This window comes from Rhineura floridana, chromosome 3 (assembly GCF_030035675.1).
Source record: "Rhineura floridana isolate rRhiFlo1 chromosome 3, rRhiFlo1.hap2, whole genome shotgun sequence".
NCBI classification, from domain to species: domain Eukaryota; kingdom Metazoa; phylum Chordata; class Lepidosauria; order Squamata; family Rhineuridae; genus Rhineura; species Rhineura floridana.
In genome coordinates, this window is record NC_084482.1 from 138,201,511 (window position 1) to 138,222,633 (window position 21,123).

The 21,123-nt window shown below is 41.4% G+C and overlaps 1 protein-coding gene and 1 long non-coding RNA gene across 3 annotated transcripts in view; both read left to right on the plus strand.

Annotated features, from left to right (window-relative positions):
• Window positions 1-21,123, plus strand: part of ATG7 (autophagy related 7) — a 209,159-nt gene that overhangs the window by 68,967 nt on the left and 119,069 nt on the right. The window lies entirely within an intron of this gene.
• LOC133382307 (uncharacterized) lies at window positions 14,482-17,039 on the plus strand. The gene is made up of 3 exons (XR_009761896.1): window positions 14,482-14,640; window positions 15,249-15,365; window positions 16,946-17,039. It is a non-coding gene; the product is annotated as an uncharacterized LOC133382307 (long non-coding RNA).

The window sequence follows — 21,123 nt, forward strand, 5'->3', positions numbered from 1 at the left end:
TGAAGCCTTTTTTAACAATTTCACTTCCCTCAATTCCTGATACAGCTGTCTGCCTTTTAACCCTATTGTACCAATGAATTGGTATGATTAACATCTAGCTGGTTAGTGGCCTTCTTTCTTCTTCCCTCCTATTGGACTGCACACATATATTCTCGAAAGGCATGCTGCTATTGTTATTGTTACTACTACTGCTGCTACTGCTACTACTACCACTACTACTACCTTCATCATTTAAACTGCCCTTGATCCTGTAGGATCCCAGGGCGGTTTACAAAATAATCAAATAAAATCTAATCTACATTAAAACAGTTATTCAAACTCTAAAAATGTTAACATAACAGAACTAAGTGTTGCATTACATTGTATTGCAGCAGCAGATATAATACTTATCCTTGGGCATCTTAAGTTGATGCTGAAAGGCAATCGACAGCAGCACCTTCGAGGGAAGGGACTTCTACAACTGGGGTGCCATCACAAAGAAGGCCCTATCCTGTGTCACCATACCCTAAGCAATACCCGACAGCAAGACTGCAAGCAGGGCCTTCTCCATGGATCTTAAGGCTCGAGCCAGCAGATACAGGGAGATGCAGTCCTTCAAGTATTTTGGTCCCAAGTTATTCAGGGCTTTATATCCAATATGCAACACTTTGAATTTGGACTGTTAGCACATGGGAAGTTGCTTCTCTGTTTTTTCTGACCCTTCCATACATGGCTCTAATACTTTCTTCCCTTGCCCTACCCTAATTCCACAAGCCCATTCTTTCTTTTCTTCCTTAGTTCTGCCTTTGAAGAATGTTCAGAAACTTCAGCTAGACCAAAGAGCTGCAACCAGATTGTTAACTGTGGCTGGTTACAGGGAACATACAACTCCCTTGTTACACCAGCTCCACTGGCTACCCATTTGTTTCCGAGCACAATTCAGAGTGCTGGTTATGACATAAGAACATAAGAATAGCCTGCTGGATCACGCCAGTGGCCCATCTAGTCCAGCATCCTGTTCTCACAGTGGCCAACCAGGTGCCTGGAGGAAGCCCGCAAGCAAGACCCGAGTGCAAGAACACTCTCCCCTCCTGAGGCTTCCGTCAACTGGTTTTCAGAAGCATGCTGCCTCTGACTAGGGTGGCAGAGCACAGCCATCATGGCTAGTAGCCATTGATAGCCCTGTCCTCCATGAATTTGTCTAATCTTCTTTTAAAGCCATCCAAGCTGGTGGCCATTACTGCATCTTGTGGGAGCAAATTCCATAGTTTAACTATGCGCTGAGTAAAGAAGTACTTCCTTTTGTCTGTCCTGAATCTTCCAACATTCAGCTTCTTTGAATGTCCACGAGTTCTAGTATTATGAGAGAAGGAGAAGAACTTTTCTCTATCCACTTTCTCAATGCCATGCATAATTTTATACACTTCTATCATGTCTCCTCTGACCCGCCTTTTCTCTAAACTAAAAAGCCCCAAATGCTGCAACCTTTCCTCGTAAGGGAGTCGCTCCATCCCCTTGATCATTCTGGTTGCCCTCTTCTGAACCTTTTCCAACTCTATAATATCCTTTTTGAGATGATGTGACCAGAACTGTACACAGTATTCCAAATGCGGCTGCACTATAGATTTATACAATGGGATTATGATATCAGCTGTTTTATTTTCAATACGTTTCCTAATTATCGCTAGCATGGAATTTGCCTTTTTCACAGCTGCCGCACACTGGGTCGACATTTTCATTGTGCTGTCCACTACAACCCCGAGGTCTCTCTCCTGGTCGGTCACCGCCAGTTCAGACCCCATGAGTGTGAAATTCAGATTTTTTGCTCCAATGTGCATAATTTTACACTTGTTTATATTGAATTGCATTTGCCATTTTTCTGCCCATTCACTCAGTTTGGAGAGGTCTTTTTGGAGCTCTTCGCAGTCTCTTTTTGTTTTAATAACCCTGAACGATTTAGTGTCGTCAGCAAACTTGGCCACTTCACTGCTCACTCCTAATTCTTGGTCATTAATGAACAAGTTGAAAAGTACAGGTCCCAATACTGATCCTTGAGGGACTCCACTTTCTACAGCCCTCCATTGGGAGAACTGTCCGTTTATTCCTACTCTCTGCTTTCTGCTTCTTAACCAATTCCTTATCCACAAGAGGACCTCTCCTCTTATTCCATGACTGCTAAGCTTCCTCAGAAGCCTTTGGTGAGGTACCTTGTGAAACGCTTTTTGAAAGTCTAAGTACACTATGTCCACTGGATCACCTCTATCTATATGCTTGTTGACACTCTCAAAGAATTCTAATAGGTTACTGAGACAGGACTTTCCCTTGCAGGAGCCATGCTGGCTCTGCTTCAGCAAGGCTTGTTCTTCTATGTGCTTAGTTAATCTAGCTTTAATCATGCTTTCTACCAGTTTTCCAGGGACAGAAGTTAAGCTAACTGGCCTGTAATTTCCGGGATCCCCTCTGGATCCCTTTTTGAAGATTGGCGTTACATTTGCCACTTTCCAGTCCTCAGGCACGGAGGAGGACCCGAGGGACAAGTTACATATTTTAGTTAGCAGATCAGCAATTTCACCTTTGAGTTCTTTGAGAACTCTCGGGTGGATGCCATCCGGGCCCGGTGATTTGTCCGTTTTTATATTGTCCATTAAGCGTAGAACTTCCTCTCTCGTTACCACTATTTGTCTCAGTTCCTCAGAATCCCTTCCTGCAAATGTTAGTTCAGGTTCAGAGATCTGCCCTATATCTTCCACTGTGAAGACAGATGCAAAGAATTCATTTAGCTTCTCTGCAATCTCCTTATCGTTCTTTAGTACACCTTTGACTCCCTTATAATCCAAGGGTCCAATCGCCTCCCTAGATGGTCTCCTGCTTTGAATGTATTTATAGAATTTTTTGTTGTTGGTTTTTATGTTCTTAGCAATGTGCTCCTCAAATTCTTTTTTAGCATCCCTTATTGTCTTCTTGCATTTCTTTTGCCAGAGTTTGTGTTCATTTTTATTTTCTTCATTCGGACAAGACTTCCATTTTCTGAAGGAAGACTTTTTGCCTCTAAGAGCTTCCTTGACTTTGCTCGTTAACCATGCTGGCATCTTCTTGGCCCTGGCGGTACCTTTTCTGATCTGCGGTATGCACTCCAGTTGAGCTTCTAATATAGTGTTTTTAAACAACTTCCAAGCATTTTCGAGTGATGTGACCCTCTGGACTTTGTTTTTCAGCTTTCTTTTTACCAATCCCCTCATTTTTGTGAAGTTTCCTCTTTTGAAGTCAAATGTGACCGTGTTGGCAATTGGCCATTTACATGTATGTTTAATTTAATAGCACTATGGTCACTGCTCCCAATCGGTTCAACAACACTTATATCTCGCACCAGGTCCCGGTCCCCACTGAGGATTAAGTCCAGGGTTGCCGTCCCTCTGGTCGGTTCCATGACCAACTGGTCTAGGGCATAGTCATTTAGAATATCTAGAAATTTTGCTTCTTTGTCATGACTGGATCACATATGTGGCCAGTCTATGTCTGGGTAGTTGAAGTCACCCATTACTACCACATTTCCTAGTTTGGATGCTTCCTCAATTTCATATCTCATCTCAAGGACTCCCTGAGCATTTTGATCAGGGGGACGATAGATCGTTCCCAGTATTAAATCCCTCCTGGGGCATGGTATCACCACCCACAACGATTCTGTGGAGGAGTCTGCCTCTTTTGGGGTTTCGAGCTTGCTGGATTCAATGCCTTCTTTCACGTATAGAGCGACTCCACCACCAATATGTCCTTCCCTGTCCTTCCAATATAGTTTATATCCAGGGATAACCGTATCCCACTGGTTTTCTCCATGACCTATAAAGCCCTATATAGTTTGGGTCCAGGGTATCTGAAGAACCTTATCTTCCCATATGAGTCTATGTGACCTCTGAGATAATTGTATGAGGCCCATCTGTGCATCCTGCCACCCACTCTCCCCTCCCCCTCTTCCTCCTCCCCATGGTCCGTTTTACCTATCCTAACCATGATTACATAGGAGTAAATCCCACTGAACTCAAACATGCAAATGATCAAACCTGCCCTCCTCCTCCCTCTCCTGTCTGCTCTTCCCTCCCTTCCCCATCCCCCTCTTGTCTGCTCCTCCCTCCCTTCCCCATCCCCTATGTTCAGTTTCACCTACCCTAAGCATGATTGCAGGGGAGTAAATCCCACTGAACTCATTAGGTATGCAAATGATCAATCCATTCTCAGCCAACTTGCACAGGATCCCAGATTAAAAAGCAGAGAAAATCACTAATAGGCAAAGATCCTTGTGGTTTAAGGACGTACCTATAGCCCACAGATATTTCTACCAAGCTTTAAAAAGCAAGAAAATTGCAAAGTAAATCAAACATATTTAAAGTGACTATCTGAACGATATCAACTGTTTTAATGTAGTTGCTTCCTCCCTGCTAAAATAAGATCAGCACAGCACATGTCTTGTTTCTGTTGTTTGGGCTAATTGCAGGTGTTGTCACCACTCAACATATGCTCAGAGGCACGTTACCAAATTCTTCCAAGCTACACAGGAAGTGGATTGGACTGTGAAAGGCCAACCCAAATGGTGTTTGCATTTTGACCAATTTGTAGGGCAGTCCAATATCTCAGAGAGGAGGTCAGGCCTCCTGCTCCCCTGGTACATTCACTATAGCTGCCCAATTTCCCTGCTTTTTAAAGTTTGATAGAAATATTTGTTGACTATAGGTACATTCCTAAACCATAAGTTTTTTTGCCTGTTAGTGAATTACATTTTAATTATAACTTTCTATATGTTTTACTTATGTTTTTAACTGTATTTGTTTTATTTTTTGTAAGTCACCTTGAGTCCCAGTTCTGGGAAAAAGATGGGATATAAATAAAATTTCTACCAAATCTGCTTTGTCAGAGTTGACAAAATAAATGAATTTCTGAAAAAAGCTACACAAAAACACCACAACCAGAGTACACTATGCAAATATGCACCAAGGTAATGAAGTATTCTCTTCTTATTTGGCTTCTTGTTACTCAGATGTTTAGCATAGACTAAACATACATTCACAATCGCCTTTGAGGCCTTTTCAGTTCTGTTGTAGTTTTCTGGTGTAAGTCCATGTTTAAGCAATCACCTTGAAAGGGATATATTGCTGTGAATGCTGAGTAGGTCTGACTCATTATCTGGCTCACACATTAAGTGCTATTATTTCAGTCATGTCAGAGATTCATTGCCAGCATTTCTTTTCACTTCCCTTGTACAAAAGAAGAAGAAAGAACTTATCCTTATACGCAAATTACATATATCAGAAGGCCTCCAAGGTAGTTTAGAGGTGGGGTCAGGGACACAGTATAAGTCAGGAATATGAAAATATGGAGCCTTTCCTGTTATAAACTCATCTGTTGTAATGGAACACCAGTCAGTCTTGTAGTGTTGTACAGATAACCCACATTACAGTCTGAACAACCATAGCTATAGAAATGGTTTGATTTTTATTTCTGTGCCTCTGCCTGAACTGTGGAAGTAAAAAACTGATAGAGCTTTTCCCTGTTTCAAATATCTGAAAAAATTGGAAGGGGTGGGGAGAGAGCTGTGCTGGGAAATGATTTCCTGCTTGTGGTTGTTTTAAGAGCCCTGTTTTACATAAAGAGGTTTGATGATTTAATAAAATCTGACTTGGGTTTTAACAGCTGTGCTATTCCCATAGTGATCACTTTTCATGTGGTGAGAATATTAAATTACTTTTGTGCTGAAAAGGTTGCTTCAAGGGTACATGTATTTCCTTACAGGAAAAACATAACATTTATTTACATATTCAACTCCATTTTTTAGCATAAAAATACGGCGATGTTGCCTCTTAGCATCAAGATTTCTGAAGCAAATGATAAATTATATTACCTTGGTTCTGTATGCTTTTTCTCTCCATAATGCATTACGTTGTCATAATTTCAACATCAGCATTCCCCATGTTTCTGCCTGAAAGTTTCTTGGAAGTTACTTAAATTATTTACATGTTTGTTTTTTAAAAAAAACTATTTGTTTTTTCTATCTTGCATCCATTTTTGAATATAAATTTGCAACTGAGAAGGTACAAAAGAACCTGCATAAGTATCTTAAATATTTAGAGATTAATTTCATACTTACCCAATTCCAGAAAAAAGATAGTTTTTTTCCCCATGTGTGAGTATGTCACAAAGAGTATTAGAAAAGCAAGCTTCAAGTTACCCTGTAGGCTAGTTTTCTACTTTTTAATTTTGACCCGACTCCTTAATTTTGGCCTGAATTTGTCTCCAATAATCACCACCCTTATTAGCAGTACACATGTTATGACTGGAATGACAAACAGCTGCCTGTAAGATTAGTGATCATATGTAGCCTCTTTTGGTGACTGTTGTTAAACAGCAGAATGAGTATACCAAGGCCTCATTTGTGCTAAGACTGAAGAGAGTTTCTGGACTGTTCATCAGGAATAACTTCAGCCTTTAGCTGCTTAACCAACCATATATCCATCATCATCATCGAGTAGCTAAAGCTATTTGAGATGGTGTTTTTTAAAAAAAAATATAGATTCTGAATTCAGTACTGGACTTTTATGAAGAAAATGTTTTTTAAAAGTGGTTTACCACATGAGACAAAATAATCAACATGATGTCTCTAGCTTGATGTCTTGTGAATCTGCTGAAAAGCATTGGTTGTCAATAAGCAGAGATACAAAGCCAATGCAATTGGTATGGTGTACTTTGGCTAGTGAAGATACAGATATAGATATAAGGAACTGTAGGGTGTATTTGAGGGAATTCTTAATTATAGCTGTTTGCATGTAAGTTCAGATAAAATTCAGTTGAAATTAGAGGTGTATGCTTGCATTTAGAACTGAGGTGTTATGTCTTCTGTAGCCAAGCTTCACTTATTGTGCCAAAAACATTTTCGGGTGGGCATTTGGACTACAAATTAATTTTGTGTATGCTATAGAATGGAGGATTCGTAAACTGAAGCCTCTGTAGTTTTTTTAAGAGTACTTTTGTGCAAAGATTAGGATTTCTTGGTTGCTTGAAAATTTCCCACAGTTTTAGAACATGAGGGCTGTTTCTATTATTGCTGACAGACCAGCACTGGTAATGTTCCCATTGGAATATATTTACAGGCTCTATACGAGGCACATTTTCTGTGGTGCTCAAATGCATCTATCCAGCATTTAGTAAGACAAAAGAAAAGTTAATGCTGCTTTGTACTTAATCTGAGTGGAGATGGGAGGAAATGTGGCATGTATGTCAAAATGATTTTGTCTTCCAGTTTAAGGCCATCCAATTTTTTTAATAAGCAGGAAAAGACTAGTCAAATTTAAAATACTGGAAGGTCACTTTTCACCTTCCACATACTAATGCTGAAGTTTTGGTAGCTCTTGTAAACGAAATAAAGATCAAGCAAATACATGGAGTTACTTCCTCCATGGATTTCAAATGAATATATGAGCTGAATTACTCATATAAAGAGAACAAAGGATTTCCAGCCTGAAAGAAAAGGAACTGTCATCCCATACTCTTTCTTGTCAGTTCTAAAAGAATCTGTGTGTGCTTTTTAAAAAAGAGGCAGAGATACATTTTAAAGCCTTGCTCTAAAATGAATTCTTGGTAAAATGGACCTTGACAACTCATGATCATGTGTCATTTTGCACAGCTCAACTAACAAATCAATTTAGTTCTTCACTCTGGGCATCTAGCCAGTTGATCCACAACATGCAGGCCTAGCTTTGTTTCACAGTGAAGACATTAATTTGAGTGCTCTCATCACATTAAATAAAATTATTCTTTTTAAGACCTTGGGGGAACTACTGGGACGTTGTTGCTGCTAGACTTTTTTTGTATGAACTGCAGATTAAGATGGCTGTTTGCAATGTAATGATATGTATGCCACAATATGGCCTAGACCCCACTTTGGGACAGGGAAGCAGGAAAGAGCAAGAAGAGCATCTTGGCTCGTAAGTTCATGACCTTTACTTCTGAACAGAAACAATAGTCCTGATTTGGTCATAATGCTAAACTATGACGCAGGTTCATTATATATCCTCCCCATCAGCAATGGGAATAAAACAACCAACAATGATTTATGGGTGAAAACAGGCCACAACTTTATTGGATTACAGTAAGGAAACAAGGTTGGCATGGCAGTAGGGCAAGGGTCTGCTTTATTCCCACAGCCTGTGTTAAAGGAATGTTTGTCCACTCAACTAGCAGTTGAGCCAGGCTCAGTGAGGTTCTTGCAACAATGCATAACAGGGGAGAGAGTGCCATTCACATCCTGTTCCTTAGTATGAGAAAGGGATGCTACAAGCAAGTCTCGTCTATGAAATGCTGGAAAATCTGTCAGTCAGGGATAAAAATGCGATCTAAATGTGTTAAGGCTGGCAAAGAGAAAGAGCAACAAACTGCGTACAGCAGAGAATATAGTCAGCAGTTTCCATGCTTAAGAAAGGGAAGAACAGATTATGAAGGGCACTGTAGCCTTTGCAAGGGAGTTGGGAATTAATTTTTTAAGCATGGATGCCTTTTAGAATTGTCTTGGCTTTTGTTTAGCCTTTGAGGGTTCAATTACTTGTTGTATGACACTCTGAGACCATTTTACAGTGAAAGGCAGGATACAAATTTTACAAATAAAAGCAGGTTACATGAAAAAGTGCATAAGAGAAACCCAATGGCTTGTTACTTTATTGCATCGCAGCATTGGGAGGAGGCAGTTGGGTGCAGAAAAGAAGTAAGGGGAGATTTCTTAACCCTTCTCCAGTCCACCACCTGATTTCTGTAATTAGTGCAAAACAAGACAGAAGAATATGGAAACTAGGTTGTCTGGAATTGGGGAACTGGAATATGGCAACTGTATGGACATCGGGGGTGGGGGAGGTAGGGGATTGAGGTGACCCTAGATCTGAGACTAGGAGAGTGATACCAGCAGACCTATATAAATCTTTCCCTTCATGGTGGCGTCCCATTTTTGCAGCCTTATTCACAAGAATTAATGAAACGGGTTGCATTCCCTTGAGCTGGAAAACGAGCATAGTAATCCCCATTTTTAAAAAAGGAGACCCTACTATCCCGTCCAATTATAGACCCATAAGCCTCATGGACGTTGCGTCAAAGCTATACGGACGCTACCTCTTGAATAGACTCCTTGATTGGGACAAGAAATATACCATTATTTCTGATGCCCAGGCAGGATTTAGGGAAGGTGCCTCTACGATTGATCAACTGTTTATTTTACAGCATCTAATCATGAAAACAAAAAAGACACCATCCCATTCTGTTTATCTAGCGTTCATTGATTTTGCGGCCGCCTTTGACTCCATCAATCGTCATCTCCTTTGGAGTAAACTAGACAAAGCTGGCATAGATAAAAGACTTCTTTGGTTATTACAGACCTTACACCATGACAATGTTATAAGAATTCACCTGGGTCTCAATGGTTTCCTATCCCAAGAAATTCCAATGAGAAATGGAGTCAAACAGGGATGTATACTGGCCCCTTTCCTGTTCAACTTTTTTATTAATGATATTGTTTTAGAAATGACTTCCTCTACGTTCTTTCCACCTTCAATCAAAGAGAGGAAAATCCCTGTATTGCTCTATGCCGATGATCTACTCTTGCTTTCACAAAACAAGATCGGTCTAAAACGAATGCTATTGCATCTCCAAAATTATTGTGATTCCCAATTGTTACAAATTAATTATATAAAATCTAAAATAATGATCTGTGGAAAACACAGTAAAGCAAAATCCATCTGGCGTTTAAACGGCCACACTATAGAACAGGTTCATACTTTTAAATATTTGGGACTCCTTATCAATAATAAATTGTCGTGGTCACACCAATTGGCTCATATCAAATTCCAGGCGAGCAGGGCCCTCGGTATATTGAAGAAATTCTTTTATTCTAAGGGAGGCCAACTCATAAGACCCATGTCGAAGCTTTATTCAACAAAATTACTCTCGTTAATTATGTATGGGTGCGAGATTTGGGGTCCTTCGTTGCGGCTTGCCCTTGAACCAATTCAAAACACTTTCTTTAAACAAATTATGGGTCTACCCAAGGGCACCCCGGCTGCTCTCCTGAGAGCTGAACTCAATCTTCCCTCTTTAACGGCTAGGATAGACCTAGCCTTTTTTCGACTATGGAAGAAACTCTCGGATACTGATTCATCCTCACTGGCCAAACTATGCTGGCAGGAGCAGTTGGATAAGGGGGGCTGGGCAGGGAACTTCCCTGTTCTTGGTATTCAATATTTGCTAACCCCTACCCACCTACTTAATCTTAATTCGAAGTCTCTCCGAAATCAGATCTTTGAGTTTGATGCACACCAAGATAGGGCAGTGATTGCCAACTCACAATTTTCCAAATGGTATTCCCACATTAACTCCACCCGAATGTGGCCTCACTATTTGGATATCTTGACAAGGGCTCCCCTTCGGAGAGCCTACACCGAGTTGCGATTCCAGGTGATGCCATCGATGTTCCTACAAGGTAGATACCTTGGCATCCCCTACGCTAAAAGGCTATGTATAGCCGGCTGTAATGTACCAGAAGATTTGACACATTACATACTTGATTGTCCTCTGTTTTCTCTACCAAGATCTAAATTCCTACTTCCAATAATTCATGCAAATCAAGACAATAACAGGTTTCAGATTGTGATTTTTTTATTGTCCTCCATCCAACCTCACATAATAATTGCCACTGCTAATTTTGCTTTGGCAGCAAAAAAGCTTAGAGCTATATATGTCATGAATAGTGGTTGTAAATGACATTTCACAGCTCGTGTTTTTATTTTGAATGTTTTAAATATAATTGTATCTGTGTGTTTGTAATCCTGTTGTAATAGCCAATGGCTGTACACAATTATTATTAATAAAGGAAAGGATTCTGGCCTTGCAAGAAATGGCATTTATAAGGGGACTGAGTGGAAACTGGGACATATATCTTGTGTGAGAAGCAGCATTTAAGCCTTGCAGTTGAAGAACTAGGGACAGTTGTACCAAGGAAGATTCCTTCAGAATTTGCTGGGTGCCTGGAAGCTGAAATGTGCAAACCCCCTTTGCTCTGTCTGGCATCTGAGAATCCTGCATTCTCTGCTGAGTCTTCCTGGAATCCTCCTGCAAACTGTTTCCTTTTCAATAGGTTTTCCAAGCCTAAGAAGTCTTTTCTAGAGGGTGGTGATGGTGATGGTGATCTCCTCTGTGGTAGCCCCTAAGGTGTGGAATTCCTTCCTCATAGAGATGTGTCTGGCATCTGTGTTACGTAGTTTTCATTGTATGCTCTTTACCCTGGCCTTTGACACTTGAAATACATATTTTGGGACTCATTCTGTTCTTTTGACTGTAATTTGTTTTAACAGTTTTTAATATTGTACTTTTAAATTATTGTAACCCTAGAGCCTCATGGTTGAAGGGTGGGAAATAAATTCAATAAATAGAAAATGAAAGTGTCTATTTTAATAAAAATTCCAAGAATGTCATTTTCTAGTCCACAAGAAAATTTACATTGTATTAGATCTTATCTTACTCTTCTGTTTCTGTAAGGTAGAGGTGGTTTCCCCAACTCTCCACCCTCCATCTGCAGCCCCCTCCAACCATATCCTATAAAATTCCCAGGGGTCTTCCAACCCATAAGAGCAGATTTTAAAGCGCTGCAGCTGGAAAGGAGAGGTGGAAAAGCTCTGTTCCATTTATGGAGGGAAAATTAGGATCCAAACCATTGTTGGTGAGTGTGATACTGCAAAAAGCGGAACAGCTAAACAAAGAATTCCATTTTAGTAGATGAGTAACATACTTCTGCCCTACAAAACTTAAAAGCAGTAACCTTTGTTTGAGTTCTGAGAGTTTAAAAAGCTTTCAGATACGTAAATTAGATAAGTCATTTATGTTGTTGGCAAATGTACAGAGATAGAGATTATAAAAGTTAAACCTGGGATTGAGAATGTGGCTTCTTTGGCTTCCACTTCTATAAATATTTCCACATTTCGAATTTGGAAGCTGTTTGTCACTGAGGGCTTTCCTTTAAGAGCTTTGAAGGGGGGTGGGTGATCACAGCTCTTTCCTCTCACTTCCCCTCTGTTCTTTTTTTTAAACCAAGAACAAATCCTTTGATAAATATTTTCTGGCACAATGTTGCATTTACATCCTTGTGTTAGAAACGTGTAATCTAATTCACTTTAATTAAATCTGGAAAAGCTTTCATTGTCAGGTTTTGGAAACCATTAGGAAAAAAAGTAACTGGTGTTGCCTTAGAGGTCTCTCTCGGGGAAAGCCACTTATTGTAATGCTTCCAACAGATTTAGGAAAACAGCCTCAAAGTATTATATATACTGTTGGCCTATATTACTGGGGCTATTAATTTTTTTGTTATAGCAAATCAGTCGTATTAAAGGAAGGGAAATTCCCTGAATTGTGACTTGAGGAAAGAAAAAATCCTTTGGGCAGTAGGAGAGAAAAATATCAAAGAACGACATCTAATAACCCAGTGTATATATCTTTGATGGTGCAGAGAATGGTTTCCACAGGTAAGGATACTGTGCACAGATATTGGGCCCAATCCGTACTGCTCTTCTGTTATATGCCTTCCATCGTAGTTGTGAAGCCCTTGGGATAATATGCAAGTTGTCTTTACTCCTGCCTCTGTATTACCTCTGCTGCCTAAGGAATTCACTGTCACAAGATGTGGCAATGGCTGCTAGTTTAGGGATTAGTCAAATTTAGAAAGGATGATGCTCAGTAGCTATTTGATCATTTTGTTGCCATTTTATGCACTTTTTACAATATCTTTTTGAAATTGGAGTGACCAGAATTTTACATAATGTTCCAAGTGTGGTTAAACCATGTATTGGCATACTCCTGGATCCATTACTGTTGCTTGAGGTACAAGTGGCCTTGGTGTAGCACTGAGTGCTTTCCCTCAGCTTTGACTGGTGGCCCAGCTAGGCCCCTGCTCTGGTAACCTCTAGTTTAGACTATTGCAAATATTATATGTGGGACTGCATTTGAAGGTGGTTCGAAAACTTTTGATGTCTCCGGGCCCCCTCTTTTAAGTTCCTGATTGCAGAGAATTAAAACAGAAATGTGGGGAGACTCGGAAATGCTTTTGCAACTCTCCCCCTCCAAGTCCCTGATCATGGAGACTTAAGGGAAGCTGACAGTGGGCGTCCCTGCCTGCCTGCCAACCAACCATGGAACATTATGATGACACCATGTGATAAGTCAGCAGACCCACCCATCTGTTAAATTTGGCCCACAAAGCAGATCCTGATAATGTTATGATTCATGGAGCCAAATAGGTTCTCTATCACTTGTCTGCTGAATCACCCCACGCGCATGTTTGTTGACACTGTCAAAGAACTCTCAAAGGGTCGTAAGACAACATTGCAGAAGCTTTCTGTATTCATTTTCAACAAGACTTGTCTGTCTTTTATAGTATCTTTAATAGTGCTTAATGTCCTTAAGGTGTTTATGAAAGGGTGTCTTTGCCTGGAAACCTAAAGTATTTTGCTGTCTGAAAGGAAGAAGCATTGGTTGCCCTGGTCTCCATGCTCAGTTTCTATACTCACACAGATGCATAAATAGCATTTTTCATTATCTGAGGCTTCTCTTGCTCTCATAGAGCTGGCTCCTTTACAAGTTCATATTTTTCCTCACTAGTTTCCCCTTCTGCAGCAGCCTATTAGATTACGAGGACCTAATTTAAAAACAAGGGTGAGTGTGGTTTTGACCTGAGCCTCATAGCTATATTATTTCTTTATTTGAATTCCTAGACCATCCTGAGCTAAAGTTTTGGGTAAATAACAAAAGGAGGGGGGAAGAAATAACAAAGAATAATTTTAATCTAATTCAGTGACATTTCCCCACTCGTTCCTGACTTAACCTTAAGCCTTAAGGCCAACCCACACAAGGAGGTCTTGCAACACAATTTGTGTGGAATGGAGAAATGTCATCTTATGTCTAGGCTGCATTTGGGGGTTTACTTAAATCATCAAAACCTGTATTTTAATTCATAGCTCGGGTTCAGTGAGCAGTTCTCCTGGTAAATTATTATCTCCTAGTGAGTGGGTAGATATTCCTATGAAAGCTGCTGCTTTTCCCTGGGCAATAGAATCACTCCTTTCTCCGTATTCTCCCATTCCTTTCACCCTTCCTGTCTGTTAAACTGTATCTCACATTTCATTTCCTCCCTAAAACCCTTCCTTGGGTCACCATCATCTCCTTTTTTTTCTTCTTAGAAGTCTGAGTCAACAAATTTGGGGCAGGCATGGAGCAGAGCCACACAGTATTAACAGCAAATGTTTATCTTCATGCCTCTCCTTGCTCCAGTGAAGCACTCTGGAACAGGCTGTGGTTTGTGTTCTTTTTTCTGTCTGATGGCTGCATTTTATGGGTAGCTCTGTTTATTGTTTATATGGCCTATCAGTAGTTAGGTGGAAGTGGTTAGATGAAGGGAGGCTAAACATCAGTCTATATCTTTTACAGATATATGGACACAATCTATATCTGCAAATGTATACATCTATTCTTCAGGTCTTCGTAGTATTCAGTCTTGTTCTTGCCCTGTGATTGAGTCTTCATGGCAAAGAATGGAAATATGGACACTGTTTGAGCTTTTAGCATTGTAGCATGCAAAGGAGTGCTCAATGGGTAGGTAAACTGTAGAAGATGGTGTTGGGCTGTTTTAGTAGGTGGAATTTGAATCACAATTTACAAAATGTTAACTTATAACAGAGTACATAGAACTACTGGTTAAATTTTCCTTGGTATTGTCTTGCAATATGATGAGAATTTTATCACTTTCCTGAATTTCTGATTGGGTATACATGTGTGACGGTAAGATTGTACTCGCCACTTGGCAGGGATAAATGGTAATATATGCACACTATAAGTTACATTTTAAAAATTCTTGTGCGGAACCAATCTGTTGGGATGAAGAAGCTTAGCCATGTAGAACATACTAATCCCAGAGCAAGCTGAAATAAATTGCCCAACTATTTTGAGATATGTCTGAACAACTTATGATAAACTGATGGCTTGCATCCTTTATTTTATTTATTTATTTATTTATTTATTTATTGTATTTGTATACCGCCCTATAGCCGAGGCTCTCTGGGCGGTTTACAGCAACTTTATGATTTCATCATCCCCTTTTCTTGATTGTCTGTGATTTGGCCATGATATATTCTGCTACCTATTGTTTTGCTTGTCCTTTCTATACAGTAAACATCTGTTTTACTGTTGTTTCTTCCATACAGAACTGAGAAGCTGTCCTGTAATATTAAGCTATGAAGAAACACTTAAAATTTTGAGGAAGAAGACTAAGACCACATTTGTACATCATGTGCAACATGCACAAACAAGAATGAGCTGCAGTAAGTATCAGGCTTGTGTTCCTTCTCTTTATTCTGCCCGGCTGGGAGCAGAAGTTCAGACTCCATTGCTTTTTGGGTTATCATGTTGTCTGGAGTTGCTAATCGCTGTTAACATTAACTATTATTAGTTTCAAACAAGCTGACTTCAAGCCATGGTTTTTGAAGCTGACATGGTAAAGCTAACCATAATTAATGTTAACTTCAGTTTGAGGTCTGGATAACATGGCAAACTGTCATTAGCAAAAAACAGAAGTGAATGTTTCTGAACTACTACACAGCCGTGGCAGGAGGAGGGCAGGGGAGTGCATGAGCCCAAGGCTCGCCGCAGCTCATCCTTGCTTATACTTGTTATGATGGTTTAGTGTGACATGCAAACCTAGCCAAAATATTAGTGCATGGGCTCACTCCATTACATTCATAAACTCAACCAAAATTAACAAGTAATTGTCTTTTTATATTGTGGGTTATGACCCACAACTGGATTGCTATCTTACTTTAGATTGCTACAACCATATTTTTTATTTATATATTTATTAAAGTATTTATAAGTTGCACTTTCCTAAAAGTCCATCAAGGCAGTTTACAACATAAAAAAATATAAAATTAAAAACCAATAAACCATCATTAAAAACAATAATAAAAAGCATCAATAAATACTGCATTGTTGGGGAAAAATCATGTTAAAAAGCCTATCTAAAAAGTTTGGTTTTCGAGAGACTCCTGAAAGAAGGGATGATTCCTGACGAACCTCTGGTAGGGAGTTCCACAGGGCAGGGACTGCTACACAAAAGGCTCGGTCCCTGGTGGAGGCCAACCGAACCTCAGGGGCCTGGGGAACCACCAAATGTGCCCCTCTGGTTCAGTTAGCTTCTTCTCAAGAAGGAAATAATAAGAGGGGTGAAAGTGTAAGTGTGTGTGTGTGAGGATAGCTCTAGTTGCTTGAATAGTGAAAATTAATAAAAATTAAAGTGAATCCAGTGTTGCAGAGTCCTGAGTCTGGAAAGGTTGAGAACATTGCTTGTGAGACCATCACATTTCTTAGGGGCTTGTTCATGCAGAGCTGCTAAAGTTAGATGAGTTCTGCATATTTTTAATCCACCCAATGTGGATGGCATGAAACTTTTTCCATAAGAATAATGAACAGAATATCCATGCCAGGAAATAGGGCCAGCATATGGCTTTCTTGAGAGTGTTGCAAGCCAGAGTGACACAAATGAGTGATATCTGAAACTTCTAAAGAGTCTTTCAGTCCAAAAGTGGATACTGAAATAAACCGAGATGGAGGAGAGAAGCATAAATTGCTTGGCAAGATACCTTTCTGAACATGCCATACAGTAGGCAGATATTTCTCCTTGCCATCAATCACACCACAAAAATAATCTGCATTGCATTTCAGTATTGATATTTGTAAGCATTTTATAGCCATTGGGGAATAGACCGAACACTTTCATATCGCTGCAGATCTTCCTGATATCAAAACAACAGTCTTTCATATGGATGGATTAATAACAGGAAGCTTTTATAGTTGCATCATCCAAGAGTATTTTCTTCCACACACTGATTGTTTTTCTTTAAAATAGTAATTGCAGGAAAGCGAGGAGACAGTTCTATATCCACAGATTTGGGGACTACAGCCAAAAGTGATGCCATCGCTGGCTTGTGGTCGGTAACTATCCAAGTATTTCAGCTTAGAACCCCTTCCTCTTCCCCTCCCCCTCCCGTTTCCTGTTTGCACCTGGCCTGCAGTCTGTTTCATAAGCGTTATTTTTTATTATTGCAGTCATAAAGGTAAGCACTGACTGTGTGTGCATTTATAACTATAATAAATATAGATGCAATTTCACTTATGGACTTGTGTATTCTCATAATAATAAATGGTGAGTCTACCAGTAAGTCACTGCATTTAAATTTTACAAATGATTTCTGAGGAAGAGGGCATGGTCTGTGGGGACCTTCAGAAGAGCGGCCTTTTGCTGGCTGTGTTACCCATTCCAGCTGCAAGAGTGACTTTCTGTGCCTTTCACTGTTTCAGTCCCTTCCTAGTATATGAGTTATTTTGGCTATGGCATCTCCTTATAGAACCTGGGTCTGTCATAATACTATTGCTCAGAAAATAATATTCTTTTGTGTTCACCCACACATGTTAGGCAGAGTAACTACCTTGTCAACAAATCTGTTAGTACACGTGTTGTGTGACAAAACAAGTGAAACTGATCAGATTTTAACAAGTAGATCTAGCATAAATCTATCTCACTCAGACACATTCAGATTACTGCAGTTGGCTTTGATTCTGCCACTGTCTTCTACATAATGAGAGTAATTCTCAAGAAGACGCCCCCTAAGAGAACTAGATTCCAGATCACAGGCTAGATCCAAGCAGCGATCAGATCCTGTTTCTCATGAAGACTGGAGAACCTTGAAACATGGTGATTTATCTACCAAGGAACTTTCCCTTCCTTCCCTGCCCCCTTATGCTGTTGTTATCAGAGACATATTTGTACAATTATGTGCAGAAAGCTCAATTGGATTCTTTACTGACATGACATATTGATGCAAGTAAAACCTTTAGGTCTGTGCATTCCTGTTCAACTAGGAAGAATCTCATACTCTCATGGCCGTGAAATTGTGAAATATCAACAACAGACTTTTTCAGCAGGGTATATTCACAGATGTATTCATTAAATATAGTCAGTCTCCTTTTCATTCAATTGCTAAATTGAATTGCCTCACTTATTCTCCAGGTCCACAACTACATTCATATATTATATATGGTAAATCACTCTGGGCTGTATTCAAAGCACTTGTTCCATCAATGCAAAGACTTTTGGCTGTGCAATGGAGCTTCTGCTTCCTCTTCTCCTAAATCTGTTCTGGTTCCCCTAACCCTCCAGAACAGTTTTGGGGAGGCATGGGGAACATGCAGAGAGAAGTTTCATTGCACAAACAGAAATCCTTGCACTGACGGAATGAGTGCATTGGATACCACCAACCAATGAGTGCAACCCCATCCAGGACAGGATGAACATCCATCATCTGTTCAGGAGAACCACCTACTAACAGCATCTCAGTCTTGTCTGGATTGAGCCTCAATTTATTCGCTCTCATCCAGTCCATTATCGCAGCCAAACATTGTTTCAGCACCTTGACAGCCTCACCTGAAAAAGATGAACAGGAGAAGTAGAGCTGCATGTCATCAGCATACTGATGGCAACGCACTCCAAAACTCCTGATGACCGCACCCAGTGGCTTCATGTAGATGTTAAAAAGCATGGGGGATAGTACTGACCACTGTGGAACTCCATATTGGAGAGCCCAGGGTGCCGAGCAAAATTCCCCAAGCACTACCTTCTGGAGACGACCTGCCAAGTAGGAGCAGAACCACTGCCAAGCAGTGCCTCCAACTCCCAGATCAGCGAGTCTCCCCAGAAGGATACCATGGTCGATGGTATCAAAAGCCGCTGAGAGATCAAGGAGAATCAACAGAGTTACACTCCCCCTGTCTTTCTCCCGACACAGGTCATCATACAGGGCAACCAAGGCCGTCTCCGTGCCAAAACCGGGCCTGAAACCCGATTGAAATGGATCCAGATAATCGGTCTCATCCAAGAGTGCCTGGAGCTGGACTGCAACCACTCTTTCTAGGACCTTGCCCAGGAATGGAATATTTGCTACCGGCCTGTAGTTGTTAAGATTTTCTGGGTCCAGGGAAGATTTTTTCAGAAGTGGTCTCACCACCGCCGCCTTCAGGCAGTCAGGGACCACTCCCTCACGCAAAGAGGCATTAATCACTTCCCTGGCCCAGCCGGCAGTTCCAACCCTGCTAGCTTTTATTAGCCAAGAGGGGCAAGGATCCAACACAGAAGTGGTTGCACGCACCTGTCCAAGCACCTTGTCAACGTCCTCAAGCTGCACCAATTGAAACTCATCCAAAGAATCATGACTAGACTGCGCTCTGGACACCTCATTTGATTCCACTGCCAAAACATTGGAGTCCAGGTCCTGACGGATGCAAGAGATTTTATCCTGGAAGTGCCTAGCAAATTCATTACAGCGGACTTACGATGGATCTATCTTGTCCCTAGGGCCAGAATGTAACAGCCCACAGACAATTGTAAAAGGCTCCGCCGGCCGGCAGATAGAAGATTGTATAGTGGCAACAAAATGTTTTTTTGCTGCCCGCACTGCCCCTAAATACAACTTGGTATAGGCACTTACCAGTGCAAAATTGCATCCATCAGGAGTTCGTCTCCATCTGCACTCAAGCCGTCTCCTGTGCTGTTTCATCGCTCTCAGCTCTGGAGTATACCATGCAGCTGTATGAGCTCTACCCAGGAGAGGGCGCTTGGGAGCGATCGTGTCAGCTGCCCGGGTCATTTCAGTATTCCATAATTTGACCAGGGCTTCGGCAGGAGCGCCAGCCCTATCAGCCGGAAAACTCCACAGAGCCGTTTGAAAACCTTCAGGATTCATTAGTCTCTGGGGACGGACCTTCTTAATAGGTCCCCCACCCCTGCGGAGGGGAGAAGCCACTGTAAGTCTAAACTTCAACAAGCGGTGATCTATCCATGACAAAGGGGTTGATGTAAGACTCCCTACTTTCAGATCACCATTGCCATGTCCAGTTGCAAAAATCAGGTCTAGAGTATGCCCTGCCACATGCGTTGAGCCAATACTATATTGGGACAGCCCCATGGTTGTCATGGAGACCATGAAGTCCTGAGCCACCCTGGATAAGGCGGCCTCGGCATGAATGTTGACATCCCCCAGCACCAAAAGTCTAGGGGATCTCAACAATACATCCGAGACAACCTCCGTCAGCTCAGTTAGGGAGTCTGTTGGGCAGCGTGGTGGGCGGTACACCAACAGAATCCCCAGTCTGTCCCCCTGACCCAACATAAGGTGCAAACACTCCAGACCAGTAGCTAAATGGACAGGGTGCTTGGAGAGAGGGAGGGAGCTCCTATAGACCACAGTGACCCCCCCTCCCCAGCCCTCCGATCTACCCTGATGCTGAACCAAATACCCAGGTGGGCACAGCTGGGAGAGACAAACCCCTCCCTGCTCACCCACCCAGGTCTCGGTTATACATGCCAGATCGGCCGCCTCATCCACAATTAAATCATGGATGAGAGAAATCTTATTATGAACTGATCTGGCATTTAAAAGCAGCATCCGGAGATCAGAGAGCTGGCTGAGAGTGCAACCAACAAACCCGTGGATGCGTGGGGGACTGGAACATGGCACAGCCGTTAACTGCTCATTTGATCATTTGCATACTTTTTGAGTTCAATGGGATTTATTTCTGTGCAATCATGTTTGAAAATGGAAATGGACTGCCTTCAAGTCAATCCCGACTTATGGCGAACCTATGAATAGGGTTTTCATGGTAAACGGTATTCAGAGGGGGTTTACCATTGCCTTCCTCTGAGGCTGAGAGGCAGTGACTGGCCCAAGGTCACCCAGGGAGCTTCCTGGCTGTGTGGGGATTGGAACCCTGGTGTCCCAGGCCGTAGTCCAATGCTGACCCAGGGGAGGAAGGGAAGGGAGGAGGAGGGGGAGGGGAGGAGATTGGATGGGTGGGCACTGGGCAGAGCAGAAGCTGCTTTCCAAAAGGAAAACATTGTGACAGTATCATTGCTTTTCAGCGTTTCCCCCACCTTTTTATTCTACAGCAGACACATGTAGCCTCCCACCCAAATTTAAACCAAAGCTGTCCCTGGCCACATCAGGCCTTTATTTCACTTTATACAGTCATGGC